The sequence below is a fragment of the Ahaetulla prasina genome, chromosome 5, assembly GCF_028640845.1.
Source record: "Ahaetulla prasina isolate Xishuangbanna chromosome 5, ASM2864084v1, whole genome shotgun sequence".
Classification (NCBI taxonomy): Eukaryota; Metazoa; Chordata; class Lepidosauria; order Squamata; family Colubridae; genus Ahaetulla; species Ahaetulla prasina.
In genome coordinates this window covers 56,684,018-56,696,265 of record NC_080543.1, presented here as the reverse complement: position 1 = coordinate 56,696,265, position 12,248 = coordinate 56,684,018, and positions in this window count along the sequence as shown.

Sequence of the window (12,248 nt, the reverse complement as noted above, 5' to 3'; positions counted from 1 at the left end):
GTTTGGTTGGGGTGGGGGCTGTTATTCTTTATTTTGCCTTATATGTTTTTCCTAACCCCACTCTGTCCAAGGAAATTCCTTGGTTGTGCCTGATATAATTATAGTATCGATAGGTGCATCATGTATTTCAACGGTTCTGAAACTTTATGGATGCATTGTGTTAGTTCTCTTTTTTTCTATCTAGTGCAGTGATGGCTAACCTTTTCCAGACCGAGTGCCCAATGTGCGCATGGCCCCTGCGCATGTGCCCCGCCTCCCCATGCATGCACCCCTGCATTGCCCCACCTCTCCGCATGCGCGTGCCTCCACATGCAGCCCCCGTGCATGCGCACACGCACCTGCATGTGCCCTGTCCCCCGCACATGCGCACGCCCCCTGCATGCGCCCTGCCCCCGGCATGTACGTGCATCCCCCCGCAAGCACCCCACCTCCCGCATGTGCATGGCAGAGACCCAAAGACCAGCTAGGTGGCGGAGCTGAGCTGGGGCAACGGTTTGTGTGCCCACAGAGAGGGTGCTGCATGCCACCTCTGGCATGTGTGCAATAGATTCGCCATCACTGATCTAGTGTGATCGCAGGTGCAGCATGCACTTTTTTCAAATCAGCCAAGTGTTGATCCACTGGTTATGCCAGGATTTGACAAATTAGCTTGTCATCTGAACCTGATGTCATGGACTGAGAGAAAGTGATTGGCCCAAAGTTATCCATCCAGCTTTCATGTCTAAGGCATGTCTAGAACAAATGAACTACTAATTTCTAGCCTGATAAATTTGCTAAATATCTTAATTATCTAATTAATATATTAGTGTGAGGTAATTTTCCATAAAGCCCTTTATTAATTAGTGAGTGTATGTATCATTTAGGTTTGAAAGTTCATCTAAAAGTCAATTTAAATGCTATCATTGAGAGTGGGCGATGGCTGATTCTGGGACAATTAAAAACTATATCTAGAGCAAAACAATAATTAGCTATCACAGATTCTGCATGTATTAGACATGTCATTATCTCCTGTAAATAGTGATTCTAAGCAACAAACATGGTTTGGGGTCCGGTACATTTTGAGTCACAAGTTATTTTGTTTGCCAGTCACCTGGCTTGAGCCTGGACAATGCCTCCTTAGCGCCCGGACGGAACGCTCTGCAACCATTCGCGCAGGGTGGAAAGGCGCAGAGAGGGCATGTCGGATGCCTTCCTCTGCCAGGTACTCTTCAAACTGGGCTGCCGTGGTGGGGCCCATTGTCGGACACCAGAGTGTCCGCAACCCGTGAGTTGCGAATAGGTGGCGCAGGTTGCGATTACTGCTTCGGCTGTGGTGGACTTCATAAGTATGATCTCAACCATTTGGAAAATGCGTCACCACCACTAGGAAGCGTTTGGCCGTGAAAGGGCCAGCAAAGTCAATGTGGATTCTTGACCAATTGGGGCTTTTCCCATTCTCTGACTGGGGCTGTTGGGGGTAGCGGTCTGGACTCTTGGCAAGCTTGGCATTTCCCTACCCTCTCAGCAATCTCTGCGTCCATGGTGGCCACCATACATAGCTTCTAGCTAACCCCTTCATCCTTGATGCCTGGGTGACCCTCGTGGGAGGTCCAATACCTTGCCCTTAACTTCAACAGGGTATTACACGATCACCCCATAACAGGCACCCCCTTGAGCCGAGAGCTCATCTCGTTTCTTAACAAATTCTTTGAACCGTTAGCCGGCGCAGCGGCCACCCTCTCTGTACCCAACCGAGTACAGTCCTTAACACAATGTCGGTATGATGCCGAGCCACTTCCTTGATGTGACTGGGCCAGAGTCAACGAGTCAATAAGGAGGATGGGTGTCCCGGAGTGGGGTCTTGATCGCCCCCGGCAGTGGGCATCGGCTCAGCGTCTGCATGCCCCACTTCTTTCCGGTCGATGCTGCAGCTTGTGCGAATAAGCGGCTAAAATATAGTCCATCGGGTCAAGCGTGGCGAAAGTGCCACAGGCGTTGGCGATCGCCAGCCAGTAATCCCTAATAGCGGTCTGTGGTCAGTCACGATTTCAAAATTCCGCCCAAAGACATACTCATGGAATTTTTGACCCTGATACAATGGCTAGTGCTTCTTTGTCTAATTGGCTGTAGTTCCTCTCTGGGGAGGACATCGTTCTAGAGTAGACGCTATAGGGGCTTCTGTGCCGTTTGAAGTCTATGGCTGAGTACAGCCCCACCCCATAAGGGGATGCATCGCAAACCAGCACTAGGGGTAGTGAGTCGTGATACTGGATGAGCAGGCTATCACTTGAGAGCAGGTTCTTTACTGCTTCAAAAGCCCTATTTTCTGTCTTTCCCCAAGACCAAACAGTATTTTTCCTAAGAGCCTATGCAGCGGTTCCATAGCAGTTGCTTTGTTCTTTAAAAAGACTGCGTAAAAATTAACCAATCCCAGGAATGCCTGCAGCTCTGCTTTGTTTTTGGGCGCTGGAGCCTTCCTAATTGCCTTAACCTTGCTCTCAGTAGGGTGAATCCCTTTCTTGTCTATCCGGTAGCCCAAGAAATCGACCGATTCGACCCCTATCTGGCATTTATTTGCCTTGACTTTTAATCCGGCTGTCCGGAAAATGCTCAAGACCTTTCTTAACGCTCCCCAATTCCTCCATGTTTTCCCCTGAAATTAGGACATCATCGAAGTAGGGAACTACCCCTGGGAGCCCTTGCAGTAGTCGTTCCATCAGGTTTTGGAACAGCCCTGGTGCCACACTAACCCCAAATTGCAATCGGGTGCACTTGAAGGCCCCCCTGTGCGTCTGTCGTTTGGGCTTCGGCTGTGCGTCTACTGGCAGTTGTTGGTAGGCTTGGGCCAAGTCTAACTTTGCAAAGACTTGCCCTTGCCCCAAGAGTGCAATAAGTGTTGCACCACGGGAACGGGTGGCGCTTTTCTGTAAGGCTTTGTTAAGCGTCGCCTTGTAGTCAGCGCAAATTCTAATTGACCCGTCCGGTTTGATGGGGGTGACGATTGGCGTCTCCCACTTTGCGTGATCGACTGGCACCAAAATCCCCTGATTTATGAGCTTGTCCAGCTCCTTATCGATTTTTGGTTTTAGGGCAAAGGACTCTCCTCGCCTTAAGCCTAATGGCGGCTACCTGGGGGTCTAAGTTGAAGGAAATAGGGGTCCCCTTGTACTTGCCCAGGCAGTCCTTGAAGACATCTTCGAACTCGTTAAAGAGAATGTCTTTCAAATTGCAGTCACTTCTGTAGATGCCAGTCACTCCCATGCCCAGGGCACAGAACCAGTCTAGTCCCAACAGACTGGGCAGAGTTCCTTCGGCCATCGTGATGGGCAGGGTCTTCTTGTGAGGGCCGTACTCGACTCGGACGGAGGTGGTCCCTCGAACAGGGATGCGATTCCCTGGTAGTCGTGGACTCGTAGCGTTGTGCTTGCAGGTGGCGCTTGACGACGGACGGCGACTTAAGTGTCCCAGGACATGATGGTGATCGCTGATCCCGTGTCTACTTCAAGCCTGCACTCCCTCTATTTTGGCTTGGTGAAGATCTTCTTCTCCACTTTGGTTGTGACCTATGACCACCGTTGTTTGGTTGGAATCGCGCCTTTTTGTTTGAGCCAATCGCGGGTCGCCTTGCCGATTCAGCGCTCTGATTGGCGATTTGAATTTTCGGCGGGAAGGTTGGGCGCTCGACAAACTTGAGCTAGGTGCCCTTTCTTCACCGCCGACATGTGCGTCTTTAAATTTGCAGCGTTGGCGCTGGTGTTGACCGCAGCTTCCGCGTCTCGGTCCCCTTTGTCGCGTTTTTGTCGGCAGACCCCTTCCTCATCTTCACCGTCGGATTCGGTCTGAACCTCCTCCTGGTGCAGTTGCCTTGCGCTCGCCTTTTTGTGGAAGCAGCGTCTCTGCCGCTTGGGATGACATTTCATGTGCTCTGGCTTCGTCCAGGCGTTGGCTTAGGTTGCTCTTTGCTAGCAGCCGTCGCCGTGGCGGATGTCTTTGACCCCTCGGATTTTGGTGCCAGTCGATCACGCAAAGTGGGAGACGCCAATCGTCACCCCCATCAAACCGGACGGGTCAATTAGAATTTGCGCTGACTACAAGGCGACGCTTAACAAAGCCTTACAGAAAAGCGCCACTGGTTCCTGGTGCAACACTTATTGCACTCTTTGGGGCAAGGGCAAGTCTTTGCAAAGTTAGACTTGGCCCAAGCCTACCAACAACTGCCAGTAGACGCCCGCACAGCTGAAGCCCAAACGATTGTGACGCACAGGGGGGCCTTCAAGTGCACCCGATTGCAATTTGGGGTTAGTGTGGCACCAGGGCTGTTCCAAAACCTGATGGAACGACTACTGCAAGGGCTCCCAGGGGTAGTTCCCTACTTCGATGATGTCCTAATTTCAGGGAAAACATGGAGGAATTGGGGAGCGTTAAGAAAGGTCTTGAGCATTTTCCGACAGCCGGATTAAAAGTCAAGACAACAAATGCCAGATAGGGGTCGAATCTCGATTTCTTGGGCCACCGGATAGACAAGAAAGGAATTCACCCTACTGAGAGCAAAGTTAAGGCAATTAGGAAGGCTCCAGCGCCAAAAACAAAGCAGTGCTGCAGGCATTCCTGGGATTGGTTAATTTTTACGCGGTCTTTTTAAAGAACAAAGCAACCGTTGCGGAACCGCTGCATAGGCTCTTAGGGAAAAATACTGTTTGGTCTTGGGGAAAGTCAGAAAATAGGGCTTTTGAAGCAGTAAAGAACCTGCTCTCAAGTGATAGCCTGCTCATCCAATATCACGACTCATACCCTAGTGCTGGTTTGCATGCGCCCCTTATGGGGTGGGGGCTGTACTCAGCCATAGACTTCAAACGCCACAGAAGCCCCTATAGCATTCTACTCTAGAACGATGTCCTCCCCAGAGAGGAACTACAGCCAATTAGACAAAGAAGCACTAGCCATTGTATCAGGGGTCAAAAAATTCCATGAGTATGTCTTTGGGCGGAATTTTGAAATCGTGACTGACCACAGACCGCTACTAGGATTACTGGCTGGCGATCGCCAACGCCTGTGGCACTTTCGCCACGCTTGACCCGATGGACTATATTTTAGCCGCTTATTCGCACAAGCTGCAGCATCGACCAGGAAAAGAAGTGGGCATGCAGACGCATTGAGCCGATGCCCACTGCCAGGGGCGATCAAGACCCCACTCCGGGACACCCATCCTCCTTATTGACTCGTTGGACTCTGGCCCAGTCACATCAAGGAAGTGGCTCGGCATCATACCGACATTGTGTTAAGGACTGTACCGGTTGGGTACAGAGAGGGTGGCCGCGCGCCCGCTAACGGTTCAAAGAATTTGTTAAGAAACGAGATGAGCTCTCGGCTCAAGGGGTGCCTGTTATGGGGTGATCGTGTAACACCCTGTTAAGTTAAGGGCAAGGTATTGGACCTCCTCCACGAGGGTCACCCAGGCATCGTAAGGATGAAGGGGTTAGCTAGAAGCTATGTATGGTGGCCACTCATGGACGCAGAGATTGCTGAGAGGGTAGGGAAATGCCAAGCTTGCCAAGAGTCCAGACCGCTACCCCCAACAGCCCCTGTCAGAGAATGGGGAAAGCCCCAAGGGCCTGGTCAAGAATCCACATTGACTTTGCTGGCCCTTTCACGGCCAAACGTTAGTGGGTGGTGGACGATTTTCCAAATGGTTGGAGATCATACTCATGAAGTCCACCACGCCGAAGCAGTAATCGCAACCCCGCGCCACCTATTCGCAACTCACGGGTTGCCGGACACTCTGGTGTCCGACAATGGGCCCCAATTCCACGGCAGCCCAGTTTGAAGAGTACCTGGCAGAGGAAGGCATCCGACATGCCCTCTCTGCGCCTTTCCACCCCGCCGAATGGCCTTGCAGAGCGTTCCGTCCGGAGCGCTAAGGAGGCATTGTCCAGGCTCAAGCCAGGTGACTGGCAAACAAAATAGACTTTTTCCTAGCCGCCCAGCACAGAACCCCAAGCACAGCCACTGGGAAAAGCCCAGCCGAATTGCTAATGGGACGGAAACTCCGTGCCCACTTGACGCTTGAACCCCATTACACACCCGAGGGTTACAAGGGGAACTAGAAAAGACAAGGAAATGAGCATAGGCGACCGGGTGTGGGCCCGAAACTATGGGGACGGCCCGAGTTGGGTCGCAGGACAAGTAACAAAGATAACAGGCCCAAAATCGTACGTGGTAGAGCTACCAGACAACCGAGTGTGGCGGCGCCACATAGATCAGTTAAGGGAACGAATAACTGACCAAACCAAACCAATAGAGACAGGTAATGACCAATACCACTTTGAATCCACAGCTGACAATGACCCGGGGGAGGCGCAAGACTTAGCTGAAGTCCCAGAGTTCCAGCGACGCCATCAGGTCCCCGAGGGAAGCAGCAGGGAAAATTCCAAAATTAATCCAAGGCCGGATGGCCAAGAAAAAGAGTCGGCCAATAATCCGGAGCCCGATGGCCCAGAGAAAGAGCTGGGAGGAGAAAACAGCCCCTCCGACCAGCTCAAAACACCACCCAGAACTGAACCGCGCAGGTCAGAAAGAACTAGGAGACGCCCAGGTTATTTGCGTGACTACGTCGAAAAATAACATGTAAATAAATATGAGACAAAGTGTTTTCTGGGAGGGGAGGAGTGTTATGTATTAACAGTTGTACCTTTAAATATTTGAGCGGGAAATCAGCATGTTGCTGATTGGACGAAGCCTCCAGCAGAACTGTATAAAAGGAGAGGTTTTTCCCCCAGCCTGTTGCTGGGTTCACCCTATATTAAAGAGCTGTTGTCACTACCCTGGTCTCCAGCCTCGTTACTTCCAGAACTTAACATGGACTTTTCCCACAGAAAAGAAAACACTGCAGCCACAAAACCCTGACTATTTCTTGAGTAGCCACAAAACTAGCATATGAAGTTGAATTAAATGTTCTGTTTTCTTCTGAAACTTTTCTTGGATTTATCCGTGATTGGCCTACCGGTGGTTGAAAAACTCAATAAATCACATGCTGGCAGGTATCGCACATTGGCGGTTGTGATGCATATTTTGAGTGACAGCTGCAGCAGAGGGGTGAAAGAGCCACATGTGGCTCCAGAGCCGCAGGTTGCTGACCCCTGGGTTAAATTAACATGTTCCTCCTTAGAGCCTTATACAGATTAAACTACCACAACCAGATGCAATTGGTGGGGTAGATCCAAACCAAATAGGTCAAGGGAAAGGAAAACTATTATATATTACATATGTAATTGGTATCTATTTTTCCCTGCCACTTTGCAATAAATTAATATTCACTTAATTGAATCTTAACCCAATGGAAAGCAGTATCTTCCATATGCAGAACTGAGATAGATAGATGATGGATGGATGGATGGATGGATGTAAACTGTTGGTAGAAATCAGGTGGTCACTTTCTTCTCCTTAGAACCCTTTTTAGAGTAAGGTTATATCCTGGATTTCAACAAAAGCTGCCAGCAAATAAAAAAGTATCTACAAATTCCAGGGTTTCTGATATCAATTTGTTTGGTTGGGGTGGGGGCTGTTATTCTTTATTTTGCCTTATATGTTTTTCCTAACCCCACTCTGTCCAAGGAAATTCCTTGGTTGTGCCTGATATAATTATAGTATCGATAGGTGCATCATGTATTTCAACAGTTCTGAAACTTTATGGATGCATTGTGTTAGTTCTCTTTTTTTCTATCTAGTGCAGTGATGGCTAACCTTTTCCAGACCGAGTGCCCAATGTGCGCATGGCCCCTGCGCATGTGCCCCGCCTCCCCATGCATGCACCCCTGCATTGCCCCACCTCTCCGCATGCGCGTGCCTCCACATGCAGCCCCCGTGCATGCGCACACGCACCTGCATGTGCCCTGTCCCCCGCACATGCGCACGCCCCCTGCATGCGCCCTGCCCCCGGCATGTACGTGCATCCCCCCGCAAGCACCCCACCTCCCGCATGTGCATGGCAGAGACCCAAAGACCAGCTAGGTGGCGGAGCTGAGCTGGGGCAACGGTTTGTGTGCCCACAGAGAGGGTGCTGCATGCCACCTCTGGCATGTGTGCAATAGATTCGCCATCACTGATCTAGTGTGATCGCAGGTGCAGCATGCACTTTTTTCAAATCAGCCAAGTGTTGATCCACTGGTTATGCCAGGATTTGACAAATTAGCTTGTCATCTGAACCTGATGTCATGGACTGAGAGAAAGTGATTGGCCCAAAGTTATCCATCCAGCTTTCATGTCTAAGGCATGTCTAGAACAAATGAACTACTAATTTCTAGCCTGATAAATTTGCTAAATATCTTAATTATCTAATTAATATATTAGTGTGAGGTAATTTTCCATAAAGCCCTTTATTAATTAGTGAGTGTATGTATCATTTAGGTTTGAAAGTTCATCTAAAAGTCAATTTAAATGCTATCATTGAGAGTGGGCGATGGCTGATTCTGGGACAATTAAAAACTATATCTAGAGCAAAAACAATAATTAGCTATCACAGATTCTGCATGTATTAGACATGTCATTATCTCCTGTAAATAGTGATTCTAAGCAACAAACATGGTTTGGGGTCCGGTACATTTTGGAGTCACAAGTTATTTTGTTTGATCATTTTTGAGATTCACTTTTGGCCCATCACGGTGTAATGTGTTCAGGTCTTGCTCTGCATTGATCAATAATTAAACGTTTTCCTCTCATAATGGTGCAACTGTGGTCTTAGGATCTTTTGAAGGGTGAGGGGAGGGAGGTTTTTATATGCAACACAGAGCATTTTATGTTTTTTTCCTCTGTCAAGTGTGCAGCAGAAAGCAAGAGAGACTTTAGGACTCATTTTATGGAAATAATATTTTTTGCTCATTGAGTATGCTGCACAGAGGGTTTCTTTCTTGCCTTTCCTTCCCTTCCCTTCCCTTCTATAATACTTTTATGCAGGGGTGGGGGAGAAAAGGAGCTCAGTGATATTCTGGGTAGGGGGCAGAATCCAGAATATAATTGCCTGCAGCTGAGCAGCAGGTCTGTCAGCTGGCTGCCCAGTGGAAGTACGTTAGAAAAAATAGGGTTTGTGTGACAGAAAGCAGAGTGGGAGGGTTGGTTTTTTTTTCTGTATTCTGTGCCCTATGTGACCAAGACCTCAATGGAAATTTTGAGCTGTGATAGATGAAGGGTGAACTGCAAGCAACATTTATTTATATGCCATGGCTAAAAGAGTGGAAGAATGAGAACAATTTGTAATAGCTTAGCCATTAGAAGACAGAAGAAAATAAAAGGTTGTTACTAAGATAAAAGGTGTAAAGGTAAAGATATTGGTTGCAATCCAAAAAAAAGGGAAGGTAAAATGTATGAGTCTTCAGATGAAAACTAGTAGAAAGAGAAATAGGATGTGAAGAAAAGGAGAAGAGGAAGGAACAAAGTTGAGAGTTTATCTGATTATCCAGATGAAGAAAAAAGCCTAGCAGATATGGAGAGCAAGAGATTTTACTTGTAAATTTAATGCAACAACAGAGGTATCATATGGAGGAGGCTTTGTGGACTGACAGATGTAGGGACAGTTTACTGCTCAAGAGTTTTCAAGCTTGGGAACACTGTTTTCTGACTCTCAATGATTTGCAAATGTTGTGCGGGAACAGGGCAAATACAAGGGATAAATTTGATTATCGATTGGATTTTGCTGGCAGTGAGCCAAGCAGAGCTAGGTTGCATGGTTCCCCAAAAGGAAGGCCCTGAAAAATAGTAAGTAAAGCCATGGTTCAGTTAGGTATGGTATCTGCTGCTATGGCAACAATTTTTAGGAATCTAAAAATCAGAACAAAGTCAATGGAAAGTGATTCAAATTCTTTGAAGAGTTATTTGCTTAGATTCTGGAGGATATAAACAATCCGATACATTGGGGTATGATATATTATTAAGAAAAAAGAGTTTTTGTTGAAATGTCTTTGGCAAACAATGGGAGACTGGACTTTTTTGGTCTGTTCCCCAGTTTTCTGTACATTGGGTACAAAGAAATGATGATTTCTCCAGGTGCAGTGAAGTAGTGCCTCAAAAAGAATTTCTCCATAGTTCGTGTGTGTGTGTGTGTGTGTGTGTGTGTGTGTGTGTGTGTGAGAATATTGTATCATTTATTTGGATGTGTTTGTGTATTTATCTTTGTTATGGCAGGAAACTTTTATAATTCTGGCTTTATTACATCAAAACTTTCTAGGTCTCTCTTTGTACTTTTTCCTATTGACTTAATATAAATTGCTTTCATGGAAGATGAAATCCATGTTTTCATCTTCCTTTGAATTCAGTGTGCTCTGGTCTCCAAGCAACTCTCCTATGGATTTGAACAATGTATCATTCTTTCTGCCTTTTTAATTGGTAAATATTTTTTGTAAAACTGTGTCACCTGTGTATGTCATGCAAACCTAAATGACCCATGCACAATCAAAGGATGAAATGAAGTGAGAAGAAATTGTTCAGAAAACATCATACTAGATAGTTATTGGTATGTATCATTTAGGAATAAAAATTCACCTAAAAGTCCGTTTAAATCCCATCACTGAGCGGGAGATTGGCTGATTACAGGATAATTGGAAGCAAATTATCTACATTTCTACCACAAACAAATGATTAGCCATTAAGCCGTATTAGCCATATAAGAAATAACTACATCTCTACAGAAATAGAGCACAACAATGACAGAATGCATTTCGGTCAATATTAAATGGGGGGAGGGGATGACATTGCCAGAGGTGTATGTCACCCAACCAAACAGAGGATATAGGTGAACTTTTTGTTAGTCAGTTAACTAAGGTATGTAGGAAGCACATCACAATGATAATGGGGGATTTTAACTACTCTGACATCAACCGGGAGACAAAATCTGCACCAAGTGGAAGTTCCAACAGGTTCCTGACAAACCTAGCAGACAACTTTGTTTCCCAAAAAGTAGAGAAGGCAACAAGGGGATCAGCCATATTGGACTTAATTCTCACTAACAGAGATGAAATGATAGAAGATATTGAAGCTACTGGAACCTTGGGGGCAAGTGATCACGCAATATTGGAATTCAACATTATGCAAACACAAGTAGTAGAACAAAGTCAAACTACAGTCTTGGACTTTAAGAGAGCTAATTTCAATAAACTTAGAGAGAGCTTGCAAAGGATTCCATGGATGAGAATCCTCAAAGGGAAAACAACTCAAGAAGCTTGGGAAATTTTGAAAAGTGAGATTATAAAAGTCCAGTCTAGCACAATACCAATGAAGAAGAAAAATAACATCTCTCAAAAGAAACCAGCATGGCTGCATAAAGAATTCTCTGACAAATTGAAAGATGAAAAGGACAAGTATAAAAAGTGGAAAGAGGGGAAAATAACTAAGGTAGAATATCAGCAAATAGCCCAAGCCTGTAAAGATGAAGTGAGGAAAGCTAAGGCTCACAATGAACAAAGGCTTGTGACAAAAGTAAAAAAATAAACAAACAAAAGCTTCTTCCAACATATTAAAAATAAGAAAAAAGTCAAAGAAATAATTGGTCCAATGCTGGGAGAAAGTGGCAACAATATGACAAGCAACAGAAAGAAAGCAGAACTACTTAACTCATTTTTTGCATCTGTCTGTACACAGCCCAAACTATCAAAAACAGCACCACAAAAAACAGATTAGGATCACTAATTAAAATAGGGAAGAAAATGGTAAGTGAGCACCTGTCTATCCTAGAGGAGTTCAAATCACCAGGACCAGATGGTTCTGAAGGAACTGGCAAATGAAATCTCAGAACCACTGAACTATATTTTTCAAAAGATCCTGGAGCACAGGGGAGCTGCCAGAGGACTGGAAAAGAGGTGATGTAGTTCCCATCTTCAAAAAAGGGAGAAAAAAATAGATCCAAGAAACTACAGACCTATCGGCCTGACCTCAATACCAGGGAAGATTCTGGAAAAGATAATCAAGTAACAAATCAGAGAACACCTAGAAGCAAACAAAGTAATAACCAAAAGCCAACATGGGTTTGTCAAAAACAGATCATGCCAGACTAATCTTATTGCATTCTTTGACAAAGTGACAAAATTAATGGACCAGAGGAATGCTGTCCATATAATTTATTTGGACTTCAGTAAGTCATTTGACAAAGTAGACCATAACCTACTATTAGATAAAGTAGAAAAATGTGAGTTAGACAAAATGACCACCAGATGGATTTGTAAATGGCTGACCACTAGCACTCAACGTGTAGTCCTCAATGGAACTGCAGTAGGGTACCCCAAGGC